The sequence below is a fragment of the Aegilops tauschii genome, chromosome 1, assembly GCF_002575655.3.
Source record: "Aegilops tauschii subsp. strangulata cultivar AL8/78 chromosome 1, Aet v6.0, whole genome shotgun sequence".
NCBI lineage: Eukaryota > Viridiplantae > Streptophyta > Magnoliopsida > Poales > Poaceae > Aegilops > Aegilops tauschii.
The window spans coordinates 33,668,663-33,686,513 of record NC_053035.3 but is presented as its reverse complement, the minus strand read 5'-3'; the positions used below and the strand labels follow the sequence as shown (position 1 = coordinate 33,686,513).

The window sequence follows — 17,851 nt, the reverse complement described above, 5'->3', positions numbered from 1 at the left end:
GTCCCTTATGCTTGCCCCTCCCAGCTCCACTACACACACGATTACACATTACTTTGGCCGCTCCCGCTCAACTACGGAGACGAGTTTTACCACGGTTCAACCGCACCAGTGCCTATTTACCATGGTTTCGACCCCTTTCAGAACACGCTTGCCGCCGCTAGACGCGTGAATGATGAGCAGCGATCTCAAACTTACCGTAAACGTGCAAAATAATAAAACGTGCTAAACATATGTCGCGCACGTGCGTTTTGTTTTGCACGCGGCGCAAAAAAAATTAAAAAGGGAATGCAACACGGGGACTTCCCAGGAGGTCACCCATCCTAGTACTACTCTCGCCCAAGCACGCTTTACTTCGGAGTTCAGATGGGATCCGGTGCTTTAGTGTTGGTATGATCGCATCCGACATGTTACCCCCGTCTTCGTCCCTTATGCTTGCCCCTCCCAGCTCCACTACACACACGATTGCACATTCCTTTGGCCGCTCCCGCTCAACTACGGAGACGAGTTTTACCACGGTTCAACCGCACCAGTGCCTATTTACCATGGTTTCGACCCATGTCAGAACACGCTTGCCGCCGCTAGACGCGTGAATGGTGAGCAGCGAGCTAAAACTTACCGTAAACGTGCAAAATAATAAAACGTGCTAAACATATGTCGCGCACGTGCGTTTTGTTTTGCACGCGACGCAAAAAAAATTAAAAAGGGAATGCAACACGAGGACTTCCCAGGAGGTCACCCATCCTAGTACTACTCTCACCCAAGCACGCTTAACTTCGGAGTTCTGATGGGATCCGGTGCTTTAGTGCTGGTATGATCGCATCTGACATGTTACCCCCGTCTTCGTCCCTTATGCTTGCCCCTCCCAGCTCCACTAAACACACGATTGCACATTCCTTTGGCCGCTCCCGCTCCACTACGGAGACGAGTTTTACCACGGTTCAACCGCACCAGTGCCTACTTACCATGGTTTCGACCCCTTTCAGATCACGCTTGCCGCCGCTAGACGCGTGAATAATGAGCAGCGAGCAAAAACTTACCGTAAACGTGCAAAATAATAAAACGTGCTAAACATATGTCGCGGCGTTATGTTTTGCACGCGGCGCAAAAAAATTAAAAAGGGAATGCAACACGAGGACTTCCCAGGAGGTCACCCATCCTAGTACTACTCTCGCCCAAGCACGCTTAACTTCGGAGTTCTGATGGGATCCGGTGCTTTAGTGCTGGTATGATCGCATCCAACATGTTACTCCCGTCTTCGTCCCTTATGCTTGCCCCTCCCAGCTCCACTACACACACGATTGCACATTCCTTTGGCCGCTCCCGCTCAACTACGGAGACGAGTTTTACCACGGCTCAACCGCACCAGTGCCTATTTACCATGGTTTCGACCCCTTTCAGAACCTGCTTGCCGCCGCTACACGCGTGAATGATGAGCAGCGAGCTCAAACTTACCGTAAACGTGCAAAATAATAAAACGTGCTAAACATATGTCGCGCACGTGCGTTTTGTTTTGCACGCGGCGCAAAAAAAATTAAAAAGGGAATGCAACACGGGGACTTCCGAGGAGGTCACCTATCCTAGTACTAATCTCGCCCAAGCACGCTTAACTTCGGAGTTCTGATGGGATCCGGTGCTTTAGTGCTGGTATGATCGCATCCGACATGTTACCCCTGTCTTCGTCCCTTATGCTTGCCCCTCCCAGCTCCACTACACACACGATTGCACTTTCCTTTGTCCGCTCCCACTCAACTCAGGAGACGAGTTTTACCACGGTTCAACCGCACCAGTGCCTATTTACCATGGTTTCGACCACTTTCAGAACACGCTTGCCGCCGCTAGACGCGTGAATAATGAGCAGCGAGCTAAAACTTACCGTAAACGTGCTAAACATATGTCGCGCACGTGCGTTTTGTTTTGCACGCGGCGCAAAAAAAATTAAAAAGGGAATGCAACACGAGGACTTCCCAGGGGGTCACCCATCCTAGTACTACTCTCGCCCAAGCACGCTCAACTTCGGAGTTCTGGTGGGATCCGGTGCTTTAGTGCTGGTATGATCGCATCCGACATGTTACCCCCGTCTTCGTCCCTTATGCTTGCCCCTCCCAGCTCCATTCCTTTGGCCGCTCCCGCTCAACTACGGAGACGAGTTTTACCACGGTTCAACCGCACCAGTGCCTATTTACCATGGTTTCGACCCCTTTCAGAACACGCTTGCCGCCGCTAGACGCGTGAATGATGAGCAGCGAGCTAAAACTTACCGTAAACGTGCAAAATAATAAAACGTGCTAAACATATGTTGCGCACGTGCGTTTTGTTTTGCACGCGGCGCAAAAAAAATTAAAAACGGAATGCAACACGAGGACTTCCCAGGAGGTCACCCATCCTAGTACTACTCTCGGCCAAGCACGCTTAACTTCGGAGTTCTGATGGGATCCGGTGCTTTAGTGCTGGTATGATCGCATCCGACATGTTACCCCCGTCTTCGTCCCTTATGCTTGCCCCTCCCAGCTCCACTACACACACGATTGCACATTCCTCTGGCCGCTCCCGCTCAAGTACGGAGACGAGTTTTACCACGGTTCAACCGCACCAGTGCCTATTTACCATGGTTTCGACCCCTTTCAGAACACGCTTGCCGGCGCTAGACGCGTGAATGATGAGCTGCGAGCTAAAACTTACCGTAAACGTGCACAATAATAAAACGTGCTAAACATATGCCGCGCACGTGCGTTTTGTTTTGCACGCGGGGCAAAAAAAATAAAAAGGGAATGCAACACGAGGACTTCCCAGGAGGTCACCCATCCTAGTACAACTCTCGCCCAAGCACGCATAACTTCGGAGTTTTGATGGGATCCGGTGCTTTAGTGCTGGTATGATCGCATCCGACATGTTACCCCCGTCTTCGTCCCTTATGCTTGCCCCTCCCAGCTCCATTCCTTTGGCCGCTCCCGCTCAACTACGGAGACGAGTTTTACCACGGTTCAACCGCACTAGTGCCTATTTACCATGGTTTCGACCCCTTTTCAGAACACGCTTGCCGCCGCTAGACGCGTGAATGATGAGCAGCGAGCTCAAACTTACCGTAAACGTGCAAAATAATAAAACGTGTTATACATATGTCGCGCACGTGCGTTTTGTTTTGCACGCGGCGCAAAAAAAAAGGAATGCAACACGGGGACTTCCCAGGAGGTCACCCATCCTAGTACTACTCTCGCCCAAGCACGCTTAACTTCGGAGTTCTGATGGGATCCGGTGCTTTAGTGCTGGTATGATCACATCCGACATGTTACCCCCGTCTTCGTCCCTTATGCTTGCCCCTCCCAGCTCCACTACACACACGATTGCACATTCCTTTGGCCGCTCCCGCTCCACTACGGAGACGAGTTTTACCACGGTTCAACCGCACCAGTGCCTATTTACCATCGTTTCGACCCCTTTCAGAACACGCTTGCCGCCGCTAGACGCGTGAATGATGAGCAGCGAGCTAAAACTTACCGTAAACGTGCAAAATAATAAAACGTGCTAAACATATGTCGCGCACGTGCGTTTTGTTTTGCACGCGGCGCAAAAAATAATTAAAAAGGGAATGCAACACGAGGACTTCCCAGGAGGTCACCCATCCTAATACTACTCTCGCCCAAGCACATTAACTTCGGAGTTCTGATGGGACCCGGTGCTTTAGTGCTGGTATGATCGCATCCGACATGTTACCCCCGTCTTCGTCCCTTATGCTTGCCCCTCCCAGCTCCACTACACACACGATTGCACATTCCTTTGGCCGCTCCCGCTCAACTACGGAGACGAGTTTTACCACGGTTCAACCGCACCAGTGCCTATTTACCATGATTTCGACCCCTTTCAGAACACGCCGCCGCTAGACGCGTGAATGATGAGCAGCGAGCTAAAACTTACCGTAAACGTGCAAAATAATAAAACGTGCTAAACATATGTCGCGCACGTGCGTTTTGTTTTGCACGCGGCACAAAAAATAAATAAAAAGGGAATGCAACACGAGGACTTCCCAAGAGGTCACCCATCCTAGTACTACTCTCGCCCAAGCACGATTACCTTCAGAGTTCTGATGGGATCCGGTGCTTTAGTGCTGGTATGATCGCATCCGACATGTTACCCCCGTCTTCGTCCCTTATGCTTGCCCCTCCCAGCTCCACTACACACACGATTGCACATTCCTTTGGCCGCTCCCGCTCAACTACGGAGACGAGTTTTACCACGGTTCAACCGCACCAGTGCCTATTTACCATGGTTTCGACCCCTTTCAGAACACGCTTGCCGCCGGTAGACGCGTGAATGATGAGCAGCGAGCTAAAACTTACCGTAAACGTGCAAAATAATAAAACGTGCTAAACATATGTCGCGCACGTGCGTTTTGTTTGCATGCGGCGCAAAAAAAATTAAAAAGGGAATACAACACGAGGACTTCCCAGGAGGTCACCCATCCTAGTACTACTCTCGCCCATGCACGGTTAACTTCGGAGTTCTGATGGGAGCCGGTGCTTTAGTGCTGGTATGATCGCATCCGACATGTTACCCCCGTCTTCGTCCCTTATGCTTGCCCCTCCCAGCTCCACTACACACACGATTGCACATTCCTTTGGCCGCTCCCGCTCCACTACGGAGACGAGTTTTACCACGGTTCAACCGCACCAGTGCCTAATTACCATGGTTTCGACCCCTTTCAGAACACGCTTGCCGCCGCTAGACGCGTGAATGATGAGCAGCGAGCTCAAACTTACCGTAAACGTGCAAAATAATAAAACGTGCTAAACATATGTCGCGCACGTGCGTTTTGTTTTGCACGCGGCGCAAAAAAAATTAAAAAGGGAATGCAACACGAGGACTTCCCAGGAGGTCACCCATCCTAGTACTACTCTCGCCCAAGCAACTTCAGAGTTCTGATGGGATCCGGTGCTTTAGTGCTGGAATGATCGCATCCGACATGTTACCCCCGTCTTCGTCCCTTATGCTTGCCCCTCCCAGCTCCACTACACACACGATTGCACATTCATTTGGCCGCTCCCGCTCAACTACGGAGACGAGTTTTACCACGGTTCAACCGCACCAGTGCCTATTTACCATGGTTTCGACCCCTTTCAGAGCACGCTTGCCGCCGCTAGACGCGTGAATAATGAGCAGCGAGCTAAAACTTACCGTAAACGTGCAAAATAATAAAACGTGCTAAACATATGTCGCGGACGTGCGTTTTGTTTTGCACGCGGCGCAAAAAAAATTAAAAAGGGAATGCAACACGAGGACTTCCCAGGAGGTCATCCATCCTAGTACTATTCTCGCCCAAGCACGCTTAACTTCGGAGTTCTGCTGGGGTCCGGTGCTTTAGTGCTGGTATGATCACATCCAACATGTTACCCCAGTCTTCGTCCCTTATGCTTGCCCCTCCCAGCTCCACTACACACACGATTGCACATTCCTTTGGCCGCTCCCGCTCAACTACGGAGACGAGTTTTACCACGGTTCAACCGCACCAGTGCCTATTTACCATGGTTTCAACCCCTTTCAGAACACGCTTGCCGCCGCTAGACGCGTGAATGATGAGCAACGATCTCAAACTTACCGTAAACGTGCAAAATAATAAAACGTGCTAAACATATGTCGCGCACGTGCGTTTTGTTTTGCACGCGGCGCAAAAAAAATTAAAAAGGGAATGCAACACGGGGACTTCCCAGGAGGTCACCCATCCTAGTACTACTCTCGCCCAAGCACGCTTTACTTCGGAGTTCTGATGGGATCCGGTGCTTTAGTGTTGGTATGATCGCATCCGACATGTTACCCCCGTCTTCGTCCCTTATGCTTGCCCCTCCCAGCTCCACTACACACACGATTGCACATTCCTTTGGCCGCTCCCGCTCAACTACGGAGACGAGTTTTACCACGGTTCAACCGCACCAGTGCCTATTTACCATGGTTTCGACCCATGTCAGAACACGCTTGCCGCCGCTAGACGCGTGAATAATGAGCAGCGAGCTAAAATTTACCGTAAACGTGCAAAATAATAAAACGTGCTAAACATATGTCGCGGCGTTTTGTTTTGCACGCGGCGCAAAAAAATTAAAAAGGGAATGCAACACGAGGACTTCCCAGGAGGTCACCCATCCTAGTACTACTCTCGCCCAAGCACGCTTAACTTCGGAGTTCTAATGGGATCCGGTGCTTTAGTGCTGGTATTATCGCATCCAACATGTTACCCCCGACTTCGTCCCTTATGCTTGCCCCTCCCAGCTCCACTACACACACGATTGCACATTCCTTTGGCCGCTCCCGCTCAACTACGGAGACGAGTTTTACCACGGCTCAACCGCACCAGTGCCTATTTACCATGGTTTCGACCCCTTTCAGAACATGCTTGCCGCCGCTACACGCGTGAATGATGAGCAGCGAGCTCAAACTTACCGTAAACGTGCAAAATAATAAAACGTGCTAAACATATGTCACGCACGTGCGTTTTGTTTTGCACGCGGCGCAAAAAAAATTTAAAAAGGGAATGCAACACGGGGACTTCCGAGGAGGTCACCTATCCTAGTACTAATCTCGCCCAAGCACGCTTAACTTCGGAGTTCTGATGGGATCCGGTGCTTTAGTGCTGGTATGATCACATCCGACATGTTACCCCCGTCTTCGTCCCTTATGCTTGCCCCTCCCAGCTCCACTACACACACGATTGCACATTCCTTTGGCCGCTCCCGCTCCACTACGGAGACGAGTTTTACCACGGTTCAACCGCACCAGTGTCTATTTACCATGGTTTCGACCCCTTTCAGAACACGCTTGCCGCCGCTAGACGCGTGAATGATGAGCAGCGAGCTAAAACTTACCGTAAACGTGCAAAATAATAAAACGTGCTAAACATATGTCGCGCACGTGTGTTTTGTTTTGCACGCGGCGCAAAAAAAAAAAAAAGGGAATGCAACACGAGGACTTCCCAGGAGGTCACCCATCCTAGTACTACTCTCACCCAAGCACGCTTAACTTCGGAGTTCTGATGGGATACGGTGCTTTAGTGCTGGTATGATCGCATCCAACATGTTACCCCCGTCTTCGTCCCTTATGCTTGCCCCTCCCAGCTCCACTACACACACGATTGCACATTCCTTTGGTCGCTCCCGCTCAACTACGGAGACGAGTTTTACCACGGTTCAACCGCACCAGTGCCTATTTACCATGGTTTCGACCCCTTTCAGAACACGCTTGCCGCCGCTAGACGCGTGAATAATGAGCAGCGAGCTCAAACTTACCGTAAACGTGCAAAATAATAAAACGTGCTAAACATATGTCGTGCACGTGCGTTTTGTTTTGCACGCGGCGCAAAAAAAATTAAAAAGGGAATGCAACACGGGGACTTCCCAGGAGGTCACCCATCCTAGTACTACTCTCACCCAACCACGCTTAACTTCGGAGTTCTGATGGGATCCGGTGCTTTAGTGCTGGTATGATCGCATCCGACTTGTTACCCCCGTCTTCGTCCCTTATGCTTGCCCCTCCCAGCTCCACTACACACACGATTGCACATTCCTTTGGCCGCTCCCGCTCCACTACGGAGACGAGTTTTACCACGGTTCAACCGCACCAGTGCCTACTGACCATGGTTTCGACCCCTTTCAGAACACACTTGCCGCCGCTAGACGCGTGAATGATGAGCAGCGAGCTAAAACTTACCGTAAACGTGCAAAATAATAAAACGTGCTAAACATATGTCGCGCACGTGTGTTTTGTTTTGCACGCGGCGCAAAAAAAACTAAAAAGGGAATGCAACACGAGGACTTCCCAGGAGGTCACCCATCCTAGTACTACTCTCGCCCAAGCATGCTTAACTTCGAAGTTCTGATGGGATCCGGTGCTTTAGTGCTGGTATGATCGCATCCAACATGTTACCCCCGTCTTCGTCCCTTATGCTTGCCCATCCCAGCTCCACTACACACACGATTGCACATTTCTTTGGCCGCTCCCGCTCAACTACGGAGACGAGTTTTACCACGGTTCAACCGCACCAGTGCCTATTTACCATGGTTTCGACCCCTTTCAGAACACGCTTGCCGCCGCTAGACGCGTGAATGATGAGCAGCGAGCTAAAACTTACCGTAAACGTGCAAAATAATAAAACGTGCTAAACATATGTCGCGCACGTGCGATTTGTTTTGCACGCGACGCAAAAAAAATTAAAAAGGGAATGCACGTGCGTTTTGTTTTGCACGCGGCGCAAAAAAAATTAAAAGGGAATGCAACACGAGGACTTCCCAGGAGGTCACCCATCCTAGTACTACTCTCACCCAAGCACGCTTAACTTCGGAGTTCTGATGGGATCCGGTGCTTTAGTGCTGGTATGATCGCATCCGACATGTTACCCCCGTCTTCGTCCCTTATGCTTGCCCCTCCCAGCTCCACTACACACACGATTGCACATTCCTTTGGCCGCTCCCGCTCAACTACGGAGACGAGTTTTACCACGGTTCAACCGCACCAGTGCCTATTTACCATGGTTTCAACCCCTTTCAGAACACGCTTGCCGCCGCTAGACGCGTGAATAATGAGCAGCGAGCTAAAACTTACCGTAAAGGTGCAAAATAATAAAACGTGCTAAACATATGTCGCGCTCGTGCGTTTCGTTTTGCACGCGGCGCAAAAAAATTAAAAAGGGAATGCAACACGAGGACTTCCCAGGAGGTCACCGGTGCTTTAGTGCTGGTATGATCGCATCCGACATGTTACCCCCGTCTTCGTCCCTTATGCTTGCCCCTCCCAGCTCCACTACACACACGATTGCACATTCCTTTGGCCGCTCCCGCTCAACTACGGAGACGAGTTTTACCACGGTTCAACCGCACCAGTGCCTATTTACCATGGTTTCAACCCCTTTCAGAACACGCTTGCCGCCGCTAGACGCGTGAATAATGAGCAGCGAGCTAAAACTTACCGTAAAGGTGCAAAATAATAAAACGTGCTAAACATATGTCGCGCTCGTGCGTTTCGTTTTGCACGCGGCGCAAAAAAATTTAAAAGGGAATGCAACACGAGGACTTCCCAGGAGGTCACCCATCCTAGTACTTCTCTCGCCCAAGCACGCTTAACTTCAGAGTTCTGATGGGATCCGGTGCTTTAGTGCTGGTATGATCGCATCCAACATGTTACCCCGTCTTCGTCCCTTATGCTTGCCCCTCCCAGCTCCACTACACACACGATTGCACATTCCTTTGGCCGCTCCCGCTCAACTACGGAGACGAGTTTTACCACGGTTCAACCGCACCAGTGCCTATTTACCATGGTTTCGACACCTTTCAGAACACGCTTGCCGCCGCTAGACGCGTGAATGATGAGCAGCGAGCTCAAACTTACCGTAAACGTGCAAAATAATAAAACGTGCTAAACATATGTCGCGCACGTGCGTTTTGTTTTGCACGCGGCGCAAAAAAAATTAAAAAGGGAATGCAACACGGGGACTTCCCAGGAGGTCACCCATCCTAGTACTACTCTCGCCCAAGCACGCTTAACTTCGGAGTTCTGATGGGATCCGGTGCTTTAGTGCTGGTATGATCGCATCCGACATGATACCCCCGTCTTCGTCCCTTATGCTTGCCCCTCCCAGCTCCACTACACACACGATTGCACATTCCTTTGGCCGCTCCCGCTCCACTACGGAGACGAGTTTTACCACGGTTCAACCGCACCAGTGCCTAATTACCATGGTTTCGACCCCTTTCAGAACACGCTTGCCGCCGCTAGACGCGTGAATGATGAGCAGCGAGCTAAAACTTACCGTAAACGTGCAACATAATAAAACGTGCTAAACATATGTCGCGCACGTGCGTTTTGTTTTGCACGCGGCGCAAAAAATATTAAAAAGGGAATGCAACACGAGGACTTCCCAGGAGGTCACCCATCCTAGTACTACTCTCGCCCAAGCACGCTTAACTTCAGAGTACTGATGGGATCCGGTGCTTTAGTGCTGGTATGATCGCATCCGACATGTTACCCCCGTCTTTGTCCCTTATGCTTGCCCCTCCCAGCTCCACTACACACACGATTGCACATTCCTTTGGCCGCTCCCGCTCAACTACGGAGACGAGTTTTACCACGGTTCAACCGCACCAGTGCCTATTTACCATGGTTTCGACCCCTTTCAGAACACGCTTGCCGCCGCTAGACGCGTGAATAATGAGCAGCGAGCTAAAACTTACCGTAAACGTGCAAAATAATAAAACGTGCTAAACATATGTCGCGCACGTGTGTTTTGTTTTGCACGCGGCGCAAAAAAAATTAAAAAGGGAATGCAACACGAGGAATTCCCAGGAGGTCACCCATCCTAGTACTACTCTCACCCAAGCACGCTTAACTTCGGAGTTCTGATGGGATCCGGTGCTTTAGTGCTGGTATGATCGCATCCGACATGTTACCCCCGTCTTCGTCCCTTATGCTTGCCCCTCCCAGCTCCACTACACACACGATTGCACATTCCTTTGGCCGCTCCCGCTCCACTACGGAGACGAGTTTTACCACGGTTCAACCGCACCAGTGCCTATTTACCATGGTTTCGACCCCTTTCAGGACACGCTTGCCGCCGCTAGACACGTGAATGATGAGCAGCGAGCTAAAACTTACCGGAAACGTGCAAAATAATAAAACGTGCTAAACATATGTCGCGCACGTCTGTTTTGTTTTGCACGCGGCGCAAAAAAAAATTAAAAAGGGAATGCAACACGAGGACTTCCCAGGAGGTCACCCATCCTAGTACTACTCTCGCCCAAGCACGCTTAACTTCGGAGTTCTGATGGGATCCGGTGCTTTAGTGCTGGTATGATCGCATCTGACATGTTACCCCCGTCTTCGTCCCTTATGCTTGCCCCTCCCAGCTCCACTACACACACGATTGCACATTCCTTTGGCCGTTCCCGCTCAACTACGGAGACGAGTTTTACCACGGTTCAACCGCACCAGTGCCTATTTACCATGGTTTCGACCCCTTTCAGGACACGCTTGCCGCCGCTAGACGCGTGAATGATGAGCAGCGAGCTAAAACTTACCGTAAACGTGCAAAATAATAAAACGTGCTAAACATATGTCGCGCACGTGCGTTTTGTTTTGCACGCGGCGCAAAAAAAATTAAAAAGGGAATGCACGTGCGTTTTGTTTTGCACGCGGCGCAAAAAAAATTAAAAAGGGAATGCAACACGAGGACTTCCCAGGAGGTCACCCATCCTAGTACTAGTCTCGCCCAAGCACGCTTAACTTCGGAGTTCTGATGGGATCGGGTGCTTTAGTGCTGGTATGATCGCATCCGACATGTTACCCCCGTCTTCGTCCCTTATGCTTGCCCCTCCCAGCTCCACTACACACACGATTGCACATTCCTTTGGCCGCTCCCGCTCAACTACGGAGACGAGTTTTACCACGGTTCAACCGCACCAGTGCCTATTTACCATGGTTTCGACCCCTTTCAGAACACGCTTGCCGCCGCTAGACGCGTGAATAATGAGCAGCGAGCTAAAACTTACCGTAAACATGCAAAATAATAAAACGTGCTAAACATATGTCGCGCTCGTGCGTTTTGTTTTGCACGCGGCGCAAAAAAATTAAAAAGGGAATGCACGTGCGTTTTGTTTTGCACGCGGCGCAAAAAAATTAAAAAGGGAATGCAACTCGAGGACTTCCCAGGAGGTCACCCATCCTAGTACTACTCTCGCCCTCCCATCCTAGTACTACTCTCGCCCAAGCACGCTTAACTTCGGAGTTCTGATGGGATTCGGTGCTTTAGTGCTGGTATGATCGCATCCGACATGTTACCCCCGTCTTCGTCCCTTATGCTTGCCCCTCCCAGCTCCACTACACACACGATTGCACATTCCTTTGGCCGCTCCCGCTCAACTACGGAGACGAGTTTTACCACGGTTCAACCGCACCAGTGCCTATTTACCATGGTTTCGACCCCTTTCAGAACACGCTTGCCGCCGCTAGACGCGTGAATAATGAGCAGCGAGCTAAAACTTACCGTAAACGTGCAAAATAATAAAACTTGCTAAACATATGTCGCGCTCGTGTGTTTTGTTTTGCACGCGGCGCAAAAAAATTAAAAAGGGAATGCAACACGACGACTTCCCAGGAGGTCACCCATCCTAGTACTACTCTCGCCCAAGCACGCTTAACTTCAGAGTTCTGATGGGATCCGGTGCTTTAGTGCTGGTATGATCGCATCCAACATGTTACCCCCGTCTTCGTCCCTTATGCTTGCCCCTCCCAGCTCCACTACACACACGATTGCACATTCCTTTGGCCGCTCCCGCTCAACTACGGAGACGAGTTTTACCACGGTTCAACCGCACCAGTGCCTATTTACCATGGTTTCGACCCCTTTCAGAACACGCTTGCCGCCGCTAGACGCGTGAATGATGAGCAGCGAGCTCAAACTTACCGTAAACGTGCAAAATAATAAAACGTGCTAAACATATGTCGCGCACGTGCGTTTTGTTTTGCACGCGGCGCAAAAAAAAATAAAAAGGGAAAGCAACACGGGGACTTCCCGGGAGGTCACCCATCCTAGTAGTACTCTCGCCCAAGCACGCTTAACTTCGGAGTTCTGATGGGATCCGGTGCTTTAGTGCTGGTATGATCGCATCCGACATGTTACCCCCGTCTTCGTCCCTTATGCTTGCCCCTCCCAGCTCCACTACACACACGATGGCACATTCCTTTGGCCGCTCCCGCTCCACTACGGAGACGAGTTTTACCACGGTTCAACCGCACCAGTGCCTATTTACCATGGTTTCGACCCCTTTCAGAACACGCTTGCCGCCGCTAGACGCGTGAATGATGAGCAGCGAGCTAAAACTTACCGTAAACGTGCTAAACATATGTCGCGCACGTGCGTTTTGTTTTGCACGCGGCGCAAAAAAAATTAAAAAGGAAATGCAACACGAGGACTTCCCAGGAGGTCACCCATCCTAGTACTACTCTCGCCCAAGCACGCTTAACTTCGGAGTTCTGATGGGATCCAGTGCTTTAGTGCTGGTATGATAGCATCCGACATGTTACCCCCGTCTTCGTCTCTTATGCTTGCCCCTCCCAGCTCCACTACACACACGATTGCACATTCCTTTGGCCGCTCCCGCTCAACTACGCAGACGAGTTTTACCACGGTTCAACCGCACCAGTGCCTATTTACCATGGTTTCGACCCCTTTCAGAACACGCTTGCCGCCGCTAGACGCGTGAATGATGAGCAGCGAGCTAAAACTTACCGTAAACGTGCAAAATAATAAAACGTGCTAAACATATGTCGCGTACGTGCGTTTTGTTTTGCACGCGGCGCAAAAAAAATTAAAAAGGGAATGCACGTGCGTTTTGTTTTGCACGCGGCGCAAAAAAAATTAAAAAGGGAATGCAACACGAGGACTTCCCAGGAGGTCACCCATCCTAGTACTACTCTCGCCCAAGCACGCTTAACTTCGGAGTTCTGATGGGATCCGGTGCTTTAGTGCTGGTATGATCACATCAAACATGTTACCCCCGTCTTCGTCCCTTATGCTTGCCCCTCCCAGCTCCACTACACACACGATTGCACATTTCTTTGGCCGCTCCCGCTCAACTACGGAGACGAGTTTTACCACGGTTCAACCGCACCAGTGCCTATTTACCATGGTTTCGACCCCTTTCAGAACACGCTTGCCGCCGCTAGACGCGTGAATAATGAGCAGCGAGCTAAAACTTACCGTAAACGTGCAAAATAATAAAACGTGCTAAACATACGTCGCGCTCGTGCGTTTTGTTTTGCACGCGGTGCAAAACAAATTAAAAAGGGAATGCAACACGAGGACTTCCCAGGAGGTCACCCATCCTAGTACTACTCTCGCCCAAGCACGCTTAACTTCGGAGTTCTGATGGGATCCGGTGCTTTAGTGCTGGTATGATCGCATCCGACATGTTACCCCCGTCTTCGTCCCTTATGCTTGCCCCTCCCAGCTCCACTACACACACGATTGCACATTCCTTTGGCCGCTCCCGCTCAACTACGGAGACGAGTTTTACCACGGTTCAACCGCACCAGTGCCTATTTACCATGGTTTCGACCCCTTTCAGAACACGCTTGCCGCCGCTAGACGCGTGAATAATGAGCAGCGAGCTAAAACTTACCGTAAACGTGCAAAATAATAAAACGTGCTAAACATACGTCGCGCTCGTGCGTTTTGTTTTGCACGCGGTGCAAAACAAATTAAAAAGGGAATGCAACACGAGGACTTCCCAGGAGGTCACCCATCCTAGTACTACTCTCGCCCAAGCACGCTTAACTTCGGAGTTCTGATGGGATCCGGTGCTTTAGTGCTGGTATGATCGCATCCAACATGTTACCCCCGTCTTCGTCCCTTATGCTTGCCCCTCCCAGCTCCACTACACACACGATTGCACATTCCTTTGGCCGCTCCCGCTCAACTACGGAGACGAGTTTTACCACGGTTCAACCGCACCAGTGCCTATTTACCATCGTTTCGACCCCTTTCAGAACACGCTTGCCGCCGCTAGACGCGTGAATAATGAGCAGCGAGCTAAAACTTACCGTAAACGTGCAAAATAATAAAACGTGCTAAACATACGTCGCGCTCGTGCGTTTTGTTTTGCACGCGGTGCAAAACAAATTAAAAAGGGAATGCAACACGAGGACTTCCCAGGAGGTAACCCATCCTAGTACTACTCTCGCCCAAGCACGCTTAACTTCGGAGTTCTGATGGGATCCGGTGCTTTAGTGCTGGTATGATCACATCCGACATGTTACCCCCGTCTTCGTCCCTTATGCTTGCCCCTCCCAGCTCCACTACACACACGATTGCACATTCCTTTGGCCGCTCCCGCTCAACTACGGAGACGAGTTTTACCACGGTTCAACCGCACCAGTGCCTATTTACCATGGTTTCGACCCCTTTCAGAACACGCTTGCCGCCGCTAGACGCGTGAATAATGAGCAGCGAGCTAAAACTTACCGTAAACGTGCAAAATAATAAAACGTGCTAAACATACGTCGCGCTCGTGCGTTTTGTTTTGCACGCGGTGCAAAACAAATTAAAAAGGGAATGCAACACGAGGACTTCCCAGGAGGTCACCCATCCTAGTACTACTCTCGCCCAAGCACGCTTAACTTCGGAGTTCTGATGGGATCCGGTGCTTTAGTGCTGGTATGATCGCATCCGACATGTTACCCCCGTCTTCGTCCCTTATGCTTGCCCCTCCCAGCTCCACTACACACACGATTGCACATTCCTTTGGCCGCTCCCGCTCAACTACGAAGACGAGTTTTACCACGGTTCAACCGCACCAGTGCCTATTTACCATGGTTTCGACCCCTTTCAGAACACGCTTGCCGCCGCTAGACGCGTGAATAATGAGCAGCGAGCTAAAACTTACCGTAAACGTGCAAAATAATAAAACTTGCTAAACATATGTCGCGCTCGTGTGTTTTGTTTTGCACGCGGCGCAAAAAAATTAAAAAGGGAATGCAACACGACGACTTCCCAGGAGGTCACCCATCCTAGTACTACTCTCGCCCAAGCACGCTTAACTTCGGAGTTCTGATGGGATCCGGTGCTTTAGTTCTGGTATGATCGCATCCAACATGTTACCCCCGTCTTCGTCCCTTATGCTTGCCCCTCCCAGCTCCACTACACACACGATTGCACATTCCTTTGGCCGCTCCCGCTCAACTACGGAGACGAGTTTTACCACGGTTCAACCGCACCAGTGCCTATTTACCATGGTTTCGACCCCTTTCAGAACACGCTTGCCGCCGCTAGACGCGTGAATGATGAGCAGCGAGCTCAAACTTACCGTAAACGTGCAAAATAATAAAACGTGCTAAACATATGTCGCGCACGTGCGTTTTGTTTTGCACGCGGCGCAAAAAAAATTAAAAAGGGAAAGCACCACGGGGACTTCCCGGGAGGTCACCCATCCTAGTACTACTCTCGCCCAAGCACGCTTAACTTCGGAGTTCTGATGGGATCCGGTGCTTTAGTGCTGGTATGATCGCATCGGACATGTTACCCCCGTCTTCGTCCCTTATGCTTGCCCCTCCCAGCTCCACTACACACACGATGGCACATTCCTTTGGCCGCTCCCGCTCCACTACGGAGACGAGTTTTACCACGGTTCAACCGCACCAGTGCCTATTTACCATGGTTTCGACCCCTTTCAGAACACGCTTGCCGCCGCTAGACGCGTGAATGATGAGCAGCGAGCTAAAACTTACCGTAAACGTGCAAAATAATAAAACGTGCTAAACATATGTCGCGCACGTGCGTTTTGTTTTGCACGCGGCGCAAAAAAAATTAAAAAGGGAATGCAACACGAGGACTTCCCAGGAGGTCACCCATCCTAGTACTACTATCGCCCAAGCACGCTTAACTTCGGAGTTCTGATGGGATCCAGTGCTTTAGTGCTGGTATGATCGCATCCGACATGTTACCCCCGTCTTCGTCTCTTATGCTTGCCCCTCCCAGCTCCACTACACACACGATTGCACATTCCTTTGGCCGCTCCCGCTCAACTACGCAGACTAGTTTTACCACGGTTCAACCGCACCAGTGCCTATTTACCATGGTTTCGACCCCTTTCAGAACACGCTTGCCGCCGCTAGACGCGTGAATGATGAGCAGCGAGCTAAAACTTACCGTAAACGTGCAAAATAATAAAACGTGCTAAACATATGTCGCGTACGTGCGTTTTGTTTTGCACGCGGCGCAAAAAAAAATTAAAAAGGGAATGCACGTGCGTTTTGTTTTGCACGCGGCGCAAAAAAAATTAAAAAGGGAATGCAACACGAGGACTTCCCAGGAGGTCACCCATCCTAGTACTACTCTCGCCCAAGCACGCTTAACTTCGGAGTTCTGATGGGATCCGGTGCTTTAGTGCTGGTATGATCACATCAAACATGTTACCCCCGTCTTCGTCCCTTATGCTTGCCCCTCCCAGCTCCACTACACACACGATTGCACATTTCTTTGGCCGCTCCCGCTCAACTACGGAGACGAGTTTTACCACGGTTCAACCGCACCAGTGCCTATTTACCATGGTTTCGACCCCTTTCAGAACACGCTTGCCGCCGCTAGACGCGTGAATAATGAGCAGCGAGCTAAAACTTACCGTAAACGTGCAAAATAATAAAACGTGCTAAACATATGTCGCGCTCGTGCGTTTTGTTTTGCACGCGGCGCAAAAAAATTAAAAAGGGAATGCAACACGAGGACTTCCCAGGAGGTCACCCTTCCTAGTACTACTCTCGCCCAAGCACGCTTAACTTCGGAGTTCTGATGGGATCCGGTGCTTTGCTGCTGTTATGATCGCATCCAACATGTTACCCCCGTCTTCGTCCCTTATGCTTGCCCCTCCCAGCTCCACTACACACACGATTGCACATTCCTTTGGCCGCTCCCGCTCAACTACGGAGACGAGTTTTACCACGGTTCAACCGCACCAGTGCCTATTTACCATGGTTTCGACCCCTTTCAGAACACGCTTGCCGCCGCTAGACGCGTGAATGATGAGCAGCGAGCTCAAACTTACCGTAAACGTGCAAAATAATAAAACGTGCTAAACATATGTCGCGCACGTGCGTTTTGTTTTGCACGCGACGCAAAAAAAAATTAAAAAGGGAATGCAACACGGGGACTTCCCAGGAGGTCACCCATCCTAGTACTACTCTCGCCCAAGCACGCTTAACTTCGGAGTTCTGATTGGATCCGGTGCTTTAGTGCTGGTATGATCGCATCCGACATGTTACCCCCGTCTTCGTCCCTTATGCTTGCCCCTCCCAGCTCCACTACACACACGATTGCACATTCCTTTGG

The 17,851-nt window shown here is 50.7% G+C and overlaps 39 non-coding genes and 2 pseudogenes across 39 annotated transcripts; all 41 read right to left on the bottom strand.

Annotated features, from left to right (window-relative positions):
* Nucleotides 1–282: 282 nt before the first annotated feature.
* Nucleotides 283–401, bottom strand: LOC141039746 (5S ribosomal RNA). Its single transcript, XR_012200676.1, has one exon. It is a non-coding gene; the product is annotated as a 5S ribosomal RNA (ribosomal RNA).
* Nucleotides 402–703: 302 nt separating this feature from the next.
* Nucleotides 704–822, bottom strand: LOC141039574 (5S ribosomal RNA). The gene has a single exon (XR_012200503.1). It is a non-coding gene; the product is annotated as a 5S ribosomal RNA (ribosomal RNA).
* A 296-nt stretch (nucleotides 823–1,118) lies between these two features.
* LOC141040384 (5S ribosomal RNA) lies at nucleotides 1,119–1,237 on the bottom strand. Its single transcript, XR_012201287.1, has one exon. It is a non-coding gene; the product is annotated as a 5S ribosomal RNA (ribosomal RNA).
* Nucleotides 1,238–1,539: 302 nt separating this feature from the next.
* Nucleotides 1,540–1,658, bottom strand: LOC141039790 (5S ribosomal RNA). The gene has a single exon (XR_012200723.1). It is a non-coding gene; the product is annotated as a 5S ribosomal RNA (ribosomal RNA).
* Nucleotides 1,659–1,943: 285 nt separating this feature from the next.
* On the bottom strand, nucleotides 1,944–2,062 carry LOC141039812 (5S ribosomal RNA). The gene has a single exon (XR_012200745.1). It is a non-coding gene; the product is annotated as a 5S ribosomal RNA (ribosomal RNA).
* A 283-nt stretch (nucleotides 2,063–2,345) lies between these two features.
* Nucleotides 2,346–2,464, bottom strand: LOC141039472 (5S ribosomal RNA). Its single transcript, XR_012200401.1, has one exon. It is a non-coding gene; the product is annotated as a 5S ribosomal RNA (ribosomal RNA).
* A 301-nt stretch (nucleotides 2,465–2,765) lies between these two features.
* Nucleotides 2,766–2,884, bottom strand: LOC141039957 (5S ribosomal RNA). The gene has a single exon (XR_012200890.1). It is a non-coding gene; the product is annotated as a 5S ribosomal RNA (ribosomal RNA).
* A 277-nt stretch (nucleotides 2,885–3,161) lies between these two features.
* On the bottom strand, nucleotides 3,162–3,280 carry LOC141040528 (5S ribosomal RNA). The gene has a single exon (XR_012201431.1). It is a non-coding gene; the product is annotated as a 5S ribosomal RNA (ribosomal RNA).
* A 303-nt stretch (nucleotides 3,281–3,583) lies between these two features.
* LOC141040050 (5S ribosomal RNA) lies at nucleotides 3,584–3,701 on the bottom strand. The gene has a single exon (XR_012200981.1). It is a non-coding gene; the product is annotated as a 5S ribosomal RNA (ribosomal RNA).
* Nucleotides 3,702–4,000: 299 nt separating this feature from the next.
* LOC141039845 (5S ribosomal RNA) lies at nucleotides 4,001–4,119 on the bottom strand. Its single transcript, XR_012200778.1, has one exon. It is a non-coding gene; the product is annotated as a 5S ribosomal RNA (ribosomal RNA).
* Nucleotides 4,120–4,420: 301 nt separating this feature from the next.
* LOC141040011 (5S ribosomal RNA) lies at nucleotides 4,421–4,539 on the bottom strand. Its single transcript, XR_012200943.1, has one exon. It is a non-coding gene; the product is annotated as a 5S ribosomal RNA (ribosomal RNA).
* Nucleotides 4,540–4,841: 302 nt separating this feature from the next.
* On the bottom strand, nucleotides 4,842–4,954 carry LOC141040135 (5S ribosomal RNA; annotated as a pseudogene).
* A 302-nt stretch (nucleotides 4,955–5,256) lies between these two features.
* Nucleotides 5,257–5,375, bottom strand: LOC141040025 (5S ribosomal RNA). The gene has a single exon (XR_012200956.1). It is a non-coding gene; the product is annotated as a 5S ribosomal RNA (ribosomal RNA).
* A 302-nt stretch (nucleotides 5,376–5,677) lies between these two features.
* On the bottom strand, nucleotides 5,678–5,796 carry LOC141039715 (5S ribosomal RNA). The gene has a single exon (XR_012200647.1). It is a non-coding gene; the product is annotated as a 5S ribosomal RNA (ribosomal RNA).
* A 296-nt stretch (nucleotides 5,797–6,092) lies between these two features.
* Nucleotides 6,093–6,211, bottom strand: LOC141039355 (5S ribosomal RNA). The gene has a single exon (XR_012200284.1). It is a non-coding gene; the product is annotated as a 5S ribosomal RNA (ribosomal RNA).
* Nucleotides 6,212–6,514: 303 nt separating this feature from the next.
* On the bottom strand, nucleotides 6,515–6,633 carry LOC141039861 (5S ribosomal RNA). Its single transcript, XR_012200794.1, has one exon. It is a non-coding gene; the product is annotated as a 5S ribosomal RNA (ribosomal RNA).
* Nucleotides 6,634–6,934: 301 nt separating this feature from the next.
* Nucleotides 6,935–7,053, bottom strand: LOC141039840 (5S ribosomal RNA). The gene has a single exon (XR_012200773.1). It is a non-coding gene; the product is annotated as a 5S ribosomal RNA (ribosomal RNA).
* Nucleotides 7,054–7,355: 302 nt separating this feature from the next.
* Nucleotides 7,356–7,474, bottom strand: LOC141039854 (5S ribosomal RNA). Its single transcript, XR_012200787.1, has one exon. It is a non-coding gene; the product is annotated as a 5S ribosomal RNA (ribosomal RNA).
* Nucleotides 7,475–7,776: 302 nt separating this feature from the next.
* LOC141039630 (5S ribosomal RNA) lies at nucleotides 7,777–7,895 on the bottom strand. The gene has a single exon (XR_012200560.1). It is a non-coding gene; the product is annotated as a 5S ribosomal RNA (ribosomal RNA).
* Nucleotides 7,896–8,246: 351 nt separating this feature from the next.
* LOC141039353 (5S ribosomal RNA) lies at nucleotides 8,247–8,365 on the bottom strand. The gene has a single exon (XR_012200282.1). It is a non-coding gene; the product is annotated as a 5S ribosomal RNA (ribosomal RNA).
* A 665-nt stretch (nucleotides 8,366–9,030) lies between these two features.
* On the bottom strand, nucleotides 9,031–9,149 carry LOC141039430 (5S ribosomal RNA). The gene has a single exon (XR_012200359.1). It is a non-coding gene; the product is annotated as a 5S ribosomal RNA (ribosomal RNA).
* A 301-nt stretch (nucleotides 9,150–9,450) lies between these two features.
* On the bottom strand, nucleotides 9,451–9,569 carry LOC141040425 (5S ribosomal RNA). Its single transcript, XR_012201328.1, has one exon. It is a non-coding gene; the product is annotated as a 5S ribosomal RNA (ribosomal RNA).
* Nucleotides 9,570–9,871: 302 nt separating this feature from the next.
* On the bottom strand, nucleotides 9,872–9,990 carry LOC141039593 (5S ribosomal RNA). Its single transcript, XR_012200523.1, has one exon. It is a non-coding gene; the product is annotated as a 5S ribosomal RNA (ribosomal RNA).
* Nucleotides 9,991–10,292: 302 nt separating this feature from the next.
* Nucleotides 10,293–10,411, bottom strand: LOC141039378 (5S ribosomal RNA). Its single transcript, XR_012200307.1, has one exon. It is a non-coding gene; the product is annotated as a 5S ribosomal RNA (ribosomal RNA).
* A 303-nt stretch (nucleotides 10,412–10,714) lies between these two features.
* Nucleotides 10,715–10,833, bottom strand: LOC141040551 (5S ribosomal RNA). The gene has a single exon (XR_012201454.1). It is a non-coding gene; the product is annotated as a 5S ribosomal RNA (ribosomal RNA).
* A 352-nt stretch (nucleotides 10,834–11,185) lies between these two features.
* Nucleotides 11,186–11,304, bottom strand: LOC141039649 (5S ribosomal RNA). Its single transcript, XR_012200579.1, has one exon. It is a non-coding gene; the product is annotated as a 5S ribosomal RNA (ribosomal RNA).
* A 350-nt stretch (nucleotides 11,305–11,654) lies between these two features.
* On the bottom strand, nucleotides 11,655–11,798 carry LOC141040115 (5S ribosomal RNA; annotated as a pseudogene).
* A 301-nt stretch (nucleotides 11,799–12,099) lies between these two features.
* Nucleotides 12,100–12,218, bottom strand: LOC141039673 (5S ribosomal RNA). The gene has a single exon (XR_012200603.1). It is a non-coding gene; the product is annotated as a 5S ribosomal RNA (ribosomal RNA).
* Nucleotides 12,219–12,520: 302 nt separating this feature from the next.
* LOC141039819 (5S ribosomal RNA) lies at nucleotides 12,521–12,639 on the bottom strand. Its single transcript, XR_012200752.1, has one exon. It is a non-coding gene; the product is annotated as a 5S ribosomal RNA (ribosomal RNA).
* Nucleotides 12,640–12,924: 285 nt separating this feature from the next.
* Nucleotides 12,925–13,043, bottom strand: LOC141039674 (5S ribosomal RNA). The gene has a single exon (XR_012200604.1). It is a non-coding gene; the product is annotated as a 5S ribosomal RNA (ribosomal RNA).
* Nucleotides 13,044–13,395: 352 nt separating this feature from the next.
* Nucleotides 13,396–13,514, bottom strand: LOC141039432 (5S ribosomal RNA). The gene has a single exon (XR_012200361.1). It is a non-coding gene; the product is annotated as a 5S ribosomal RNA (ribosomal RNA).
* Nucleotides 13,515–13,816: 302 nt separating this feature from the next.
* On the bottom strand, nucleotides 13,817–13,935 carry LOC141040383 (5S ribosomal RNA). Its single transcript, XR_012201286.1, has one exon. It is a non-coding gene; the product is annotated as a 5S ribosomal RNA (ribosomal RNA).
* Nucleotides 13,936–14,237: 302 nt separating this feature from the next.
* LOC141040382 (5S ribosomal RNA) lies at nucleotides 14,238–14,356 on the bottom strand. The gene has a single exon (XR_012201285.1). It is a non-coding gene; the product is annotated as a 5S ribosomal RNA (ribosomal RNA).
* Nucleotides 14,357–14,658: 302 nt separating this feature from the next.
* LOC141039387 (5S ribosomal RNA) lies at nucleotides 14,659–14,777 on the bottom strand. The gene has a single exon (XR_012200315.1). It is a non-coding gene; the product is annotated as a 5S ribosomal RNA (ribosomal RNA).
* A 302-nt stretch (nucleotides 14,778–15,079) lies between these two features.
* Nucleotides 15,080–15,198, bottom strand: LOC141040381 (5S ribosomal RNA). Its single transcript, XR_012201284.1, has one exon. It is a non-coding gene; the product is annotated as a 5S ribosomal RNA (ribosomal RNA).
* A 301-nt stretch (nucleotides 15,199–15,499) lies between these two features.
* LOC141039760 (5S ribosomal RNA) lies at nucleotides 15,500–15,618 on the bottom strand. Its single transcript, XR_012200692.1, has one exon. It is a non-coding gene; the product is annotated as a 5S ribosomal RNA (ribosomal RNA).
* Nucleotides 15,619–15,920: 302 nt separating this feature from the next.
* Nucleotides 15,921–16,039, bottom strand: LOC141039953 (5S ribosomal RNA). Its single transcript, XR_012200886.1, has one exon. It is a non-coding gene; the product is annotated as a 5S ribosomal RNA (ribosomal RNA).
* A 302-nt stretch (nucleotides 16,040–16,341) lies between these two features.
* Nucleotides 16,342–16,460, bottom strand: LOC141039681 (5S ribosomal RNA). The gene has a single exon (XR_012200611.1). It is a non-coding gene; the product is annotated as a 5S ribosomal RNA (ribosomal RNA).
* A 353-nt stretch (nucleotides 16,461–16,813) lies between these two features.
* Nucleotides 16,814–16,932, bottom strand: LOC141039431 (5S ribosomal RNA). Its single transcript, XR_012200360.1, has one exon. It is a non-coding gene; the product is annotated as a 5S ribosomal RNA (ribosomal RNA).
* Nucleotides 16,933–17,233: 301 nt separating this feature from the next.
* Nucleotides 17,234–17,352, bottom strand: LOC141040037 (5S ribosomal RNA). The gene has a single exon (XR_012200968.1). It is a non-coding gene; the product is annotated as a 5S ribosomal RNA (ribosomal RNA).
* A 303-nt stretch (nucleotides 17,353–17,655) lies between these two features.
* On the bottom strand, nucleotides 17,656–17,774 carry LOC141039559 (5S ribosomal RNA). The gene has a single exon (XR_012200488.1). It is a non-coding gene; the product is annotated as a 5S ribosomal RNA (ribosomal RNA).
* Between the last annotated feature and the right edge of the window lie 77 nt (nucleotides 17,775–17,851).